The sequence below is a fragment of the Ictidomys tridecemlineatus genome, chromosome 12 (assembly GCF_052094955.1).
Source record: "Ictidomys tridecemlineatus isolate mIctTri1 chromosome 12, mIctTri1.hap1, whole genome shotgun sequence".
In the NCBI taxonomy this organism is placed as follows: domain Eukaryota; kingdom Metazoa; phylum Chordata; class Mammalia; order Rodentia; family Sciuridae; genus Ictidomys; species Ictidomys tridecemlineatus.
Window position 1 is genome coordinate 35,824,962 of NC_135488.1, and position 15,530 is coordinate 35,840,491.

The following is a 15,530-nucleotide window of genomic DNA, read 5'->3' on the forward strand; positions in this document are numbered from 1 at the left end:
GGAGGTCGGGCTGGCGCAGGGAGCTCTCCAAGCTATCCAGGCCCGGGACCCACGAAGTGTAGGGAGGATCCACAGGGTGGATAAGACAGGGTGGAGAGATTGAAACCCGCTCCAGGAAAGCCCTGGAGTTTTGCAGATGAAGTACTTTCTCCAGTTTCACAGGCATTTCTGCATTTATTCTGATTCCAACGTGTGGTCGTCACACACGCGTATCCCAGGGTTTTCCCGTTCATCTCAGGCTCCGCTTTATGCAGTCCATTCTTGCACAAATGATGCACAAACCTGCCACAAAGGACGGCAGGAATGTGTTGTGAGAAACGGACTCCTGCTCAGATAGTCTTTAGATCGATCGGATCAGGGTTAGAATGTTCAGATATACAGAAAAGTAGAAATCGTGGCAGAGCCGACCAAGACCGACATAGTTGGGTTGGGGTTGTGGCTCAGCGGTAGAGCACATGCAAGGCCCTGGGTTCGATCTTCAGCACCACGGAAAAATGAATAAATAAAACAAAGGTATTGTGCCCAACCACAACTAAAAAGTATATATTTAAAAGAAAAAAAGTGACACAGTTGTTGTGCACTGCTGACCTTTGTGGCTAAGTGAGACAAAAGCCAGTTCAGTATGGACAGCCCAGGTCAGATCGGTGGCAACTTTCTGGTCTGTGTTGTGGTCAAGCCTTCAAATGCTGTAAGGTCACTAGCAAGTTTGTTTTTTATTTTGGTTGGCATGTTGTTTATACCTAAATAATTATACTTTTGAAATAATTATACATTCACAGGAAGTTGCAAAATTAGTACAAAAAGATACCCATGCACCATTCACCCAGTTTCCCGAAATGGTAATATTTTACAGAACTATAATATGAAAACCAGCAAGTTGGCATTGATGTAACCCACTGAGTTTGTTCAGATTAATCAGTTTTGCATGGACTCATCTGTGAAAGTGTGTGTGTGGAGTTCTATGCAATTGTAGCAGAAGTAGACTTATGTAACCACCACCACCATCGATGTACAAAACTTCTATCTCCACAAAGATCCCTCCTTTCACCTGTAGAGACACTCATCCACCCTCCCAACATCTGGAAGATGGCAACCACCAATCTATTCTTCATATCTATAATTTTGTAAACTTGAGAACATTTAGTTATTACCATCCTACTCACAAAAGAAGAAATTCATGTGTTGATATAAGATGAATAAAATTTATTTATAGATACCATTCAAATGTAGAGAGAAGAAATTGAAATAAAATATGTATTTCATTAAAGTTTAAACTGAAACAAATACAAAAATAAAAAATAAAAAAAATAAATGGAGTCACATAGTGTGTGATGTTTTGAGTTGGCTTTTAGACTGTTGATGTCTATTCAAGTTGGTTTATAGTTTCTTACTTTTATTACTAAGTACTTATTATTACTGCCATTTTTTTTAACCATTTGCCCTTTCTAGCATATTTGGCTTGTTCCCAGTTTGGGGCTATTCCAACCAAAGCTATCATAAACACTCATGTACATATTTTAGACATTTAAACTTTAAAAATTGTAGCAAATACATGTAAACTTTACCATCTTAACCATTTTAAGTGTGCAGAACATTGGCATTAAATAAATTCATATTGTTGTGCTATCATAATCACCTTCTGTTCATAGTATTCATTTCCTCTGTGCTGGGTGTGGTGGCGCACACCTGTAATCCCAGCTGCTTAGGAAGCTAAGGCAGGAGCATCACAATTCAAGGCCAGCCTTAGCAGCTTAATGAGACCTCATCTTGAAATAAAAACAATAAAAAGAGCTAGTGATACGGCTCAGTGGTAGATCACCCCTGGATTCAATCCCTAGCACTGGGGGGAAAATTCTTTACATTTTGAAAAACTGAAATTGTACTTACCAAATGTTAACTCCCCCTCCCTGTCTCTCAGCCCTACCATTCCCCTTTATGTCTCAAGAAGTATGCCTACTCTGAGTACCTCATACAAGTAGAGTCACACAGTATTTCTCCTTTTTCTCGTTGATTTCACTTTAGTAGCATTTGGCAGAATCGACCTTTAGAGATCAATAACATTTGCATGCACATGCGTGTGCACACACATATAACTCCATATATATGTCATGTATACAGCTGTTGCCTATATATAACTCCATCCCTGTGGTGTTTATATAGTCACTTGTCAAGGGACAATTGGGTTATTTCCACCTTTTGTCTATTGTGAATAATGCTGCCATGAACATGGGTGTATGAGCATGTCTTTGAGTCCCTGCTTTCAATTCTCTGAAGTGTATACCAACCCCATACCTATTTCTGCATGGGCATAAGATTTCATTTCTCTGGAATATGCCAAGTTCTAAGATTCCTAGATGTATGGTCGGTATATGCTCTGTTTTTAAAGAAACTGCCAGCTGGGTGCCGTGACATCTGCCTGTTCTCCCAGTGGCTTGGGAGGCTGAGGCAGGACGATTATGAGTTCAAAGCCAGCTCAGCAACTTAGCAAGGCCCTGAGCAACTTGGTGAGATCCTAGCTCTAAATAAAATATAAAAAAGGGCTGGGGATATGACTCAGTGGTTAAATACCCATGGGTTCAATCCCTGGTACCAAACAACAAACAAAAAAACTGCCAAACTGTTTATTCAAAGTGGTCTTAGCATTTTATATTCCCATCAGCAACGTGTAAGAGATAGATGCTCTCTGCATGCTCACTAGCATGTAGTATTATCACCATTTTAAAAGCTGTTCTAGCGGGTATATAGTGACATCTCCTTATGGCTTTAATTTATATTTCCCTAATAGTTAATAACACTGAACTCCTTCCGTGTGTGTGTGTTCTTTTCTTAAACATCTATCTGCATATCCTTTTTGGTGAAATGTCTGTTTGTATGTTTTGCTCATTTTCTAGTTGGATTATTTGTTTGTTTATTTTTTCTTTCTTTTCCCCCCAGTACTGGGGGTTGAACTCAGGACCACACACATGCTAGGCAAGAGCTTAACCACTAAGCTACAGCTCCACCCTGATGATTTCTTTTACTGTTCAGTTACTGTTCATTTCTTTATTTATTCTAGGCAATTCCATTTTCAAATAGATAATTTGCGAATATTTTCTCACAATCCACAGTTTGTCCTTTCATTCTTTTAGCAAGGCCACTTGGCCATTCACCAAGCAACAGGTTTTTATTTTGATAGTCCAGTTTATTAATTTCCCTTCATGCATTGTGCTTCTGGTGTCGTGTCTAAGAACCATATCCCTAATTCATGGTCTAAAGCTTGTCTCCTGTTAATTTATAAAAGTTTTGTAGTTTGCGGCTTTACACTTAAGTCTGTAATCCATTTTATTTTGTTTTCTTTTTGTAAGATGTGTGAGGTTGAAGTCGGCTTGCAGAAGGGTTCAGACAAGCTAGTCACTTCCTCCCCCAGGAGCCAGGGGTCCCCTTATCCTCATTTCTACAAAAGTGCCTCCCACAGCCACTGCTAGTCCACTCTGCACCCACATGCATCCCCATGTTGCCCAGTGGGACATTCTGTATCTTCCTTTTATAAACTACTGTTGAGCTCATCTGTCATTGTGTGGTCAGCCATCCACATGGCCCTGGAGCCATTTTTAGTGTATTCCCAGAGCTGTGCAACATCATCACTGTCAATTTTAGATCACATTCATCACTCCAAAGAGAAATCCCCATACCCTCTGCCACTCCCCCGATCCCCATCTGCTACCCCAGCCTGAAGCAATAGCTAGTCTACTTTCTATCTCTATAGATTTGCCTCTTCTAGAAAATTCCTATCAATGCAGTCACACATGGTCCATTGTGGCTGGCTTCTTTCACTTAGTATAACATTGTTGCGGTTTACCCATGTTGTCGTAGGTATCTGTACTTCCTTACATTTTATGGCTGAGTAACATTCTGTTTGCTTGGATATACTACATCTTATCCATTCGTCAGTTGATGTACATTTGGGTTACTTTTGCATTTTGTCCATTATAAATAATGCTGCCATATACATGTATGTACAACTTTTGTGTAAACATGTTTTTGTTCTTTTAGATATGTACCTAAGAGCAGAATTGCTAGGTCACATGGTAACTCTGCCAGACTGTTTTTCAAAGTGGCTGCAATATTTTACAGTCCTACCAGCAGTCCTTAGGATTCTGATTTCTCGCCAATAGTTTTGGAGTTCCAGCATTGCTGTTTTAATCTGGTTGTCTTTTATTATCCAGTTTTATTGGTTCTTTGAATATTTTGGATATAAGTTCCTTATTGGTACATGATTTGTAATTATTTTCTTCCATTCTGTAGGTTTTGTTTCCATTTCTTAATAAGTATCCTTTGAAGCACAAAGACTTGAGTTTCAATTGTGTTTTTCTATTTTATTGTCATTGCTTATGCATTTGGTGTCATGTCTAAGAATTTACTGTCAAATCTGAGGTCGTGAAGATTTGATCCATGTTTTCTTCTAAGAGTTCTTACATTTAGGTCTTTAATCTATTTTGTATTCATATTGGCGAGATGTGGTCCAACTTTATTCTTGTGCATAGGCCCTCCAAGTGTTCCATCATCATTGGTTAAGGGAAGGGAAAAAAGAAAGAAAAAGATAAGGAGAAGAAAGGAAAGACTATTTTTTCCCTATTGAATGGTCTTGTCACACTTGTTGAAAATTAGCCATCCATAGACATGTAGGTTTACTTCTGAGCTCTCGATTCTATTCCATTGATCTACAACATCTGTACCACACTATCTTAACTGCTGTTGCTTTGTAGTAGGTTTCAAAGTTGTGAAGTATGGGGTTTTCTACTGTGTTCTTCTTTTTAAAAGTTATTCTGGCTACTCTTGATATCTAGCAATTCCATGTAAATATTAGAATCAACATGTCAATTTCCACAAATAATACAGCTGGGATTCTGATAGAGAGTGCTTTACTGTATAGATCAGTCATCTTGACAATAGCATGTCTTCTGACCATGAACATGGGATGTTTTTCCACTTCTCTTTTATAACTTCTTTAATTTCTTTCAACCAGTGTGTTTAGCTTTCAGAATATAAATGTTGCACTTCCTTTTTTATTTTATCCCTAAGTATTTTGTTCTTTCTGGTGACATTATACATGGAATTGTTTTCTCAATTTCATTTTTGGATTGCCCGTTGTGCATGTACAGAAGTAGTAGTGATTTTTGTATATTGATCTTGATTCTAGCAATGTTGTGGGACTCTTGTATTCTAATAGGTTTTAGTGGATGCTTAGGATTTTCTGCGTACAAAATCATGTCATCTGTGAACAAAGAGGTTTTCACTTTCAGCTAGCTAATTAGCCTCTTAGGACATGTGTTGTTCTCTCCCTCTCACATTTCTTTTTACCACTCTCGTGCTCTGGATCCTGACATTCTCTAGCTTTTAACAGAAGGGGACACTCACAGTTGTCTTTCCTTAATCACAGAATCTCTGTAGCTCACTTGGATTTGTTAGAAGTTCCAATTAAGAAACCTGTCTTATTATTTGTTGATGAATCCTCTCTCAGAACTGAAACTGGAGGTTATCAAGCAGAATACGTGATCACTAATTTGAATTCTCTTTAGAATATAGTCGACCTGAGGGGATGTCAGACCAGATGGCAAAATGTACTGCATTTACCACACAGAGTTTGTGAACTCATGTGCACTGAGAGTAGGTTTGCTTGGCAGCATCATGTGACTTTAGGATGCTTTGAAAACAAGGAGGGTTTCCTAACCTCTGCTAGAACCCCCATAAAAATGAACAAATTAAGGAACATGTAGATGCAGCTTCCTTCCTTCTTAGAGGGCCGGCTATCATCAGGGCTGTGGCCCCTGCAAAGTCAGAATGAGAAATGGCACCATGGATGTGAAAGGAAATGCTCTAGCAAGCAGTTATGCCAAAGTAGCAGCCTCAGCCAAAATGATGCTCCTAAATGGACCCCAAAGAGTAAATCTAGAGTGATTCAAAGAGAGTATTACACATTATCAACGTGAAGACCCTGGTTCTGAAAAAAGAATAATATTAAAAATTATAACCTTCACTTGGATAATCTCTAGTGCTCCCAAAATGGCTGCTTTCTGGTATCAGATTATTTCAGATGGATATTATCTAAATTTCTCCATGTAGTTGCCCATCATAATACAGACAACTTGGTCACTATCTTAAATTAGTATTGGAGAAGGAACTTTTAAAAGGGAGCTTTTTAACAGGTTATTTTCAGATTATGGATCACCTGTCAGCATAATTCTGGAAATCCTGTAAAGGTGGGGCCTGGCCAGGAACCAAGGCCTCCGGGGCCACCCTGCGTACCTTCGGGTGGGTCTTACCCAGCTTCCATTCTTAAAGAGTTGGAATATGTATGCATCAATGTATATCTGTTTTCAGGATGAGCTGAAGCATTTCCTTGTTAAACATGCACAGTCCTTACAACCATTAGCAGCTGCTTGCTTTTTTTCCCCCAACCTGAGGCTCCTAACTTTCATATCAAGTGATCAAGGCACATATTTTACAGGAATCATTAGAACTCCATAAGGCATTACCCCACGTTTAAAAATGACACTGTTTTTACCATACATAATCTCCCAGAAAGCTTGAAAGAACCAACATTATTCTTAAATTAAAATGAGCAAATTTTTCAGAAACCCTTGAACTCCTAGCTAAAAATTTTACTCAGAGAATTCCTTATGGCCATAAGATTCACTCACTTGGGACACATCAGTTCTTCCCCTGAGTACTGGTACAGTAAGGCCCACTTACTTAGGGGTTTTGCCTCCAATGATAAATCTACACTGCTATTCTCAGGCATGGAAAAGTACTGCAAAGGACTTGGGTCTAGATCCTTCCCACAGCATCTTCCTAAAGACCTCTTTGTTACATTAAACCACAAGATTTTGTCTATTAAGAGTCACAGGGGAAAGGTTGAACCTCCTTGCAAAGGACCTTTCAAGGAACCACTAACAAAAGTATCACTAACTCTGGAATAAGTTATTGACAGCAGCTCTCCCTGGGATACAGATCTGTGTCTGTGCATTGGCAAAGGAAGTGATGGGCTGCTGCATTGCTCTGGATTTCTCATTGGCTTGACGTGGTGGCATCTGCGCTTGTTTCTGAACTTGGATCAATGAACAGGCTAGACGTCACATTAAAGAGAACAATTTGCTCCATTCTTCTGCACGGCCTCCATTTCTTATCAGATATTATGAAGATGATATAACAAGATCATGTGCTACGGTGTACATGAACAATGGAACATTCCCCACGTGGTGAAGATAGCATCTCTAGTGGTCCCTGAATTGGCCAGCCTCTCTCCAGCAAGAGAATGTGCAGAAGGGGGATCCATAAGCACACAAGCGGAAGATGGCCACACCACTGAGCCACAGGTCTGGCTCACACTTCTTCAGCAACCAGGAAGCCAGAAGGTGACGTGTGCAGCAGTCATCTCAGACATGGCCTGAACTTGGTCAATCACTGCAGCTCCTCTGTCTTTTGCCCCCACTACCAACTCAGGACCAACCATGGAAAGTCACATATCTCCCTGAAGCAGCCACATGAGATGTCCTGCTCCCAGCTAGGTCAGCCCAGTTTTCCACGCCAACAGCTCTCAACCTGGGGCACACCTGAGCTTCCTTTTATTATTTTTTTTTTCATTGTAAAGGTGTCTCACTCCCTGCATGCATTTGGATGTCTGCTGCAGGTGGAGGTGGCTGATGACTTGGTTATAGGAACCTCTGAATCATCTCTGACTGCTCTTATTTGAAAGGCCTTTATTTCCACATGGGCAAAGCCCTTCCTCTTCTAGAGAAGAAAACCAAGTCCCAGAGAAGGTCATCGAGGGGACCTCCAAATGTCTTGGAGTATTTGGCACAGATTCCTGTCCCCCTCTTCTTCCTTAGTAATTGTAGCTGAGCTCACTCCTGCTGTGTTAGACAAAGACTTTGGTTTCCAGTCTCCTCAACAGGGAGTCTATAAGCAGGAGTGATACACTGCAGTTGTTTATTGAGGAATGTCTGTAATCTTCATGTTTGTTACATGTTTGTTGGGGACCGCAAATCAAGATGGCGCCTGGCAGTTTGCCAGGAGGAGTGGTTTGTAAGACAACGCCACCGAGCCATTAAGTTGGTGGGGATTCCTTATTGGCTGACTGTTGTATCTAGATAATGCTAATTGAGTCAAGCTGTGTGTAATCAGTTAGGTATGTATACCTCTGCTGTTCTGCAATAAAGCGGCTCTTACTACCTTGGGTGCCCACTACTTGAGTTCCCACTCAGTTCCCGCTGAGTTTTCCCGAAATGAAGCAGTTCCCGCTTCAACCTTCAAGTTGCTTGTCACCTCCCAGTTTTTTGGCCCAGACAGACTGCGGTACATGTTTAATTGAATAATAAGTGAAGAAGGATTTTTGACTGATTTGTTTTAGGGTGGGTGCTATGTAATAAAGTATTTGGCCGATCCTTGTTGCTGGTTCCTTGGAATTTCCTGAGCAACAAGAGAGCCCTTGGACCATGCATGATATGCAGAGTGGCAGCCTGGCCTTGCCAGAATTACCAACCAAATGATTCGAGGGTTGGGGCTTTGAGCCATGTGGTATCAGTCCATCCTCTAGGGAAAGGAAGGGGGCTGGTGACTGGGTTCAACTGAGGGGTCAAGGATAGAATCCACTATATCTGTGTAATGAAAGTCCAATTAAAACCCTGGACCCTGATGCTCAGGTGAGCCTCCCTGGTTGGCAGTACTCTGTGTATTGTCACACATAAGTGTGCAGGTAGCCTAATGTGCTCCTGGGAAATGACAGGAGCTTTGCATTTGGAAGTTCCTAGGCCTTGCCCAATCTACATCTCTTCCTTAGGCTGGTTCTACTGGGTCTCTTTTAGCTATCATTAAATTTATGATGACAATGTAATATTGTATGGTGGTGCATATCCATGATCCAGTGACTCCAGAGGCTGAGGAAGGAGGTTCTCAAGTTCAAAGGCAGACTCAGCATCTTAGAAAGGCAGCTTAGAGAGATCCTGTCTCTGATAAAAAATAAAAAAGGGTTGGGTTGGGGATGTGACTCAGTGGTTAAGCACACCTGGGTTCAATCCCTGGTACCAAAAACAAGCAACAAAAACACACCTTTTTGTCCTGAGTTCTGAGAATCATTCTAGTGAGTTACCTAACATACAGGGGTAGTGGGGAGCCCTGAATTTGTAGCCAGCTCTCAGAAGTGAAGGTGGTCTGGGGACTCCTCAATCTGTGAGGGCAGCCTTGTAAACTACCATGTTTTTAACCCATGACGTTTATCCCAATTCTGAGCAGTTGGCATCAGAAACTATTACAGTGCAAAATCTAAAAGCACTCAATTTCTATTACACACACACAAAAACACACCACACTATCCTAAAGATGAAACTATGCTAATCTAGTTCTGAATTTGAAAAACAGGAGGCACCATTACATTTTTCTAAGGAAATGTTTAATTGGCAGTTTTCTAGAAGGCAAGCTTTTCAACTAGTACAAAAATATGAAATCAGCCAGGTGCACTGAGACAACGTGGGAAAGTCAAATTCTTTTTTCAAAGTAACTCCCAACTGGTGAGAACCCACTGGAAGCTCCCTTCTCAGAGGAAGCATGAGACATGACCTTCAGCAACTGATAAGAGTGGTGAGATGATGAACAGAAAATTACTTAAATGGTTATCACAAGACCAGAGAACCTCTGGAAGGTGTGGTCATTCATTGTGGCTCTCCACACTTTAGAGATTTGTAATTTACCAAAACATTGAATCATCTCCGTAATTCAGTTTTAGAACCACCCCCCCCCCCCGTCCCCATAACATTGTGGTCACTCTCATTTGCCATTTTCAGGACACCACTAAATCTCATTTGTCTCTGAAAAATGTCCTTTTCTGGACATTTCCTAAGGATAAAACCATATAATATGGACTCTGATATCTGCCGTCTTTCATTTAGAAAAAAGTTTTTGAGGTTTTTATTTTTATGACAGCCATATTTTAGTGGTTTTCATCTTAAAAGAAGATTTCATTCCAAAAATTCCAAATCTAGTAGCATGCAGTTGCAATGGGAATTGCTTCTTGCTCAGATACAGACTACTTGTGGCCTCACAGAGAAGGTAATGTGCTACAGAGAAACAAGGACACAGGGTGTCCTATAGCAAGGGCCTTCAGTCTCATCCCCAAACTACAGCTGAACCCACGGGAGGAGGCCAGCCCAGGAAGGTCTGCAGGGCAATGCTCTCTAAAGATCCATCTCCTTAGCCTAATCATGGCTGGGCTAGGTCACTGATGGCTGTCCACCTGCTCAGCCTTGTCACTCTGGCACCTGTGACACCCCTCCCTGTGATCCACAGGATGTGGTGACCAAGGACAGGCACAGTTAAACACTGGCCTCCGCAGGTAGAAGGCACCGGGCAGGCCATTTTCAGCTTCCTTTCAGCTCATGTGGTGGATTTCAAATCTGAAAGGAATTTTCCTCACATTCCTTCAGCTCCCAGGGTTTTTCTCTGGGGTGAAGAATCGATGTATACCGAGTTCTGAGTTATACTAGTGGGTTTTCTCAGTTTTACCAAATTCAAAGAGTTGCTCTAGAGGTAGGCACAATGGCATGCACCTGTAGTCCCACACACTGAGGCAGGAGGATTGCTGGAATTCAAGACCAGCATGGGCAAAACAGCAGGATCCCATCTCAAAACAACAATCTTAATAATACTAACTTCTAGCATGGTAGACTAGGAGCTTGATAGACCCACTTGCCTAAAAGGTGACTGTTCTACAAATTATCCAGTATAACAAAGAGCAGAAGAGCCAGCAGAGGCTCCCCACATGGTCCACATTCCAGGGTTGTAACCAGCAGGGGGAGCTCTCCGGCTTCTGAAGGGATGGCTCCACCCCCGACACACACACCCCAAGGTTCTCTCCAGCATGAATTCTCTGATGTGTAATAAGGGGTGAGCCCTGATGACGGCTTGCCACATCCACACCTCCATCTTCCAAAGGGTATATGGCTTTGGGATTTTTATTTTATTTGTTTTGATACTGGGGATGGAACCTGGGGCCTCACACATGCTTCATAAGCTTTAGGATATTTTAAATATAAGATTTAAAGGGACTTTTTTAGATGGGAATTTTAGATTAGAAATAAAGTACAAGTGTACTTTAGGTCAATGATTGGTTAAGAGACTTAGAGTCTGGTTACGTAGCTTGGCATTAGTTAATAAGAATATAACATATCTCGGGAAAAATAGTAAATCTTGGGAAAATCTGAAAAATGTAAATAAGTGACATATTTTATTAATGATTCTGTACTTTTAATAATTACACAACTGAAGGTCATATCCTGGAAAAATGTAAATTAATGTTACATTTTTTTGTACCCCCAATCATGGTTAAGGAAATTTCATGTCTCGGCAAAGTTTTAAATTATATAATCAATGACGTATTCTGAATCTATAATGATGAGAAAAATTGTAATAAAAGATGACCCAGAGAAAACTGCATCTCTCTCTGGAGATTGCTCCAATGGAACGACTCCTGTCTCATCTTTTCGCCGACGCCACTCATCCTTCAGGACTCCCTGGACCCCGCTAGGGCAGGACCCCGGCAAGAATGCATTTAGATTCACTGTACACTATTGCAACACAACTTTTCATTTACCTAATTGGACACGATGTAGCATTGCACCCTATGTTACTCATCCATGTACCTGGGGGAATAATGTCCATCTCATTCCACCATCTATCCTGCCCCATACATCCTTCCCTCTCCTCCCTCCCATTTGATCAAAATTTCTCCATTTCTCACATTCCCCCCATTTTGGATCAGCATCTAGTTCTTAAGAGAAGAACATTCAGCCTCTGGGTTTATGGGATTGGCTTACTTCACTTGGCATGATAGTCTCCAACTCCATTCATTTACCTGCAAATGGTATCATTATATTTTCTTTTAATGCTGAGCATTAGTCCATTGTGTTTATATAGGATAATGTTTTTGTATCCACAGCAGAACATCTAGGTTGCTTCCACAGTTTAGCTATAGTGAATTGAGTTACTATAAACATTGGTGTGGCTGCCTTTCTACAGTATGCTGATATTAAGTCCTTTGGGTACAGACCGAGGAGTGGGGTAGTTGGGCTAAATGGTGGTTCTAATCCAAGTTTTCTAAGGAACAATAGAGTTTTGAACTGGCTGTTGGTCACCTGGTGGTACTCCATGGGGTCTTCCAAGCCTGGCTTGCATCTGCCTCCCCCCATTCTCTGGGATGAGCCAGATGCTCAATCGTGTCATCTGCAGTAAATGGCTTTCCTATGTCCTGTTCCTCATCAGCTTGCAGTGCTGGGTCTGCCCCCAAGATGGAACTGAGCAGTGGATGCAGAGGCATTGCTCCAATGTCCTGCTACCTCCTGACATGGAAAGAACATCTCAGAGGCTTGTTGTATATCCACCCTCACCCCTGCTTTTCTTTTTAATAACTTGATTTATTTATTTATTTATGTGGTGCTGAGGATTGAACCCAGGGCCTTGCACATGTGAGGTGAGTGCTCTACCTCTGAGCCATAACCCCATCCCCTACCCCTGCTTTTGCTATCTCTCATTGAAGTCTTAAGTGACCTCATTCCACTCATTCTAACAAGCCTTTAGACATTCCCCATCTCCAAAACAAGAACTTTTCTCCTCTGATGGATACCCCTCATTCAACACCCACATCTGCAAGTTCCTGCAAAGATAAAAAAATTAGGTGCTCTACTAAAATTCTCAGAACAGATGCTCTAGCATTGAAAATGCCACAGAGACAACTTGGCTACACCATGAACAAGCTCTGCCATTGACTTCAGGTCCTTCCCTGCTAGGAAAGGAGGCCAAGTGCTATTCAAATGCAGCTAATAGAATTATCTCTGTTCTCTGGCTTTGATTCTTAAGAATCAAACACACACACATTCTCTCTCTCTCTCTCTCTCTCTCTCTCTCTCTCTCTCTCTCTCTCTCTCTCTCAAATACAATTTGGACCACGGCACACATATCAATATGGTAAATAGTAATTATTTACAGAAGAAGGTTCTAGACCATGTGTTTGCTTGATGTGATTGTTTTTATTATTTTCTCAAGAGGCTAGGAGCAAAGAGGATCCTGTGGCTGTCCTCCTTAAAGTCTTCCATGGCTCTTCCTTTCTGGCAAGTCTCATGGGTTGTACAGCCAGGAAGGGGAATGAATTTGGAGGCCAGAGCTAAGGACAGCCCAGTCTGTGAAATCAGATTTGGTGTTTTCTGGCACAGTTTGGAACACTGACACCTGAGCCCAAAGATCTGTCCAGAGAGTCAATTTTGAAAACACTTGTTTTTACACATGAAAGGCACATCTTCATGGAAAGATTAAAGGAAAGAAATGTGACTTATAATTACTGCTAAGCATCTGTTAGCAGTTGTGTATACTAATATGGCCCATGAAGAAGGCCAAATTTATGTCCTGTTTCCAAACCTCATACACACACACACACACACACACACACACACACAAATTCTAACAATTAAAACATTCATGACACCTATCAAATAATTGTGAAAATGGGTAAAATTATATGTATACAAAAAAATTTCAGAATACACTGCTATTCAGAGCTTGTCAGAAACGCTGCCACTCAGAGGTGCTGGAGTTTTGCACTGACAGAAGCCACATTTGAAACAAGCCCCGAGGCCATACCTGAACACACCCAAGCTCATGTGCTTGTACTCCACACTGGGTTCCTCACCTTGGCGCCCTTGGCCCATCAGGCCACATCCTTCTTAGTCTGCAGAGGTCTTCCCCGTGTAGTGTAGACATTCAGCAGCACCCATGGCCTCTACCTGAGTTGTGCACCAGCACCCCTGACTTGTGATAACTCAAAAGGTCTCTAGGCATTGTCAAGTGACCCGAGGGGAGGGGGAAAGTCACCTGTGTTGAGGGAGCCCTGCCTGGCCTGGACCAGGCTCTCAATGAACATCAGTGGAGAAAGGCATTGCAGTGCCCATGAGGACATGAGGACACCAGCAGAAGCCCTCTGTCTCAGGGGCTTGAATTTGCTGTGGATCCTGTATGTTCTGCAAAGGGACCCCAGCTCCCTAGATCCAATTCTATTAGAAGGTGTCCTTGCAAATGTGGCAACTGGGCAAAAGTGAGCTTCTCCATCCGTGTGGATTAGACAGGACCTCAGGTAGATCTGCAGGCATGTTGTAACCAACAGCCAATCAACATACGCTTAGAAAATCATGGAAAGACTAATGACGGGGGTGGGGTGCTTCACAGATGCCAAACCCACACCTGCCTTCTTAGTCTGTAGAGGCCTTCCCCGTGCAGTGGTAGACATTTAGCAGCACCCATGGCCTCTACTTGAGTTGTGCACCAGCACCCCTGACTTGTGATAACACAGAAGGTCTCTAGGCATTGTCAAATGACCTGAGGGGAGGAGGAAAGTCACCTGTGTTGAGACCCATCAGCTTCAGGGTCACCTGGGACCTTGTTACAAACACACATTCTCAGACCCCACCCCAGATTGGCAAAACCAGGAACTCCAGTGGGGCCCAGGAAACTGGTTAACTCTCTGTGAGACACAGGCACTCTGAGGTGGAAGAGGACTCGGGAAAGGCCCTGCAGTGAATCACTATTTGGTGACAGACAGGTCACAGGGGCCACAGCATGACCAAGAGGTTGCAGGCCGGGGGGGATAAAGAGCCCAAAGCTGGAGCCACATGGGAGGGTTTGCAGCCAACACTTCCCCCTGTGCTATCTCCATGACCTTGGCCAAGTGACCTGATCTTTCAGTGCCTCAGTTGTCACCTATGGAAAATGGGGACAACCAAAGTACTGTTCCTCGTGCAACTATTGAGGGATGAGGAAGCTTTTATGAAAAGGTGCTTAGAAGAGTGCTTGGCTAAAAGACCTTGGGACAAGTCAACTAACTGGTCTTGTCTTCACCATCACTGGCCTGTCTTGCCCCCGACTGTTCCCCTACAAGCCAGCCAGGCATGTGCTTCATTCTCTGCCACATTCTCAGCAGGGAGCCCTGCCTGGCCTGGACCAGGCTCTCAATGAACATCGGTGGAGAAAGGCATTGCAGTGCCCACGAGGACATGAGGACACCAGCAGAAGCCCTCTGTCTCAGGGGCTTGAACTTTGCTGTGGATCTTGTATGTTCTGCAAAGGGACCCCAGCTTCCTAGATCGGATTCTAGTAGAAGGTGTCCTTGCAAATGTGGCAACTGGGCAAAATTAGACGGGCCCTCAGGTATTCTACAGGCATGCTGTTACCAACAGTCAATCAACACACGCTTAGAAAATCATGGAAAGACTAAAGGTGGGGGCGGGGTGCTTCACAGATGCTGTGTGTTTTCTTCCTCTACTTCTAGGATTCTCTCTACCCACCTCCTGAAGTCAGTCATACAACTATCCCCATTTCAGATATGCAAACACTGAGGTCCCAAGAGGTTACAGAACATGCCCAAGGTCATTGTCCAGTAAACAGTGAAAGTGTTCTTCTCATGCTGGTCTCTGATTCCAAACCCATACCTGCCTTTCTTCCCAGGGCACTTCCTG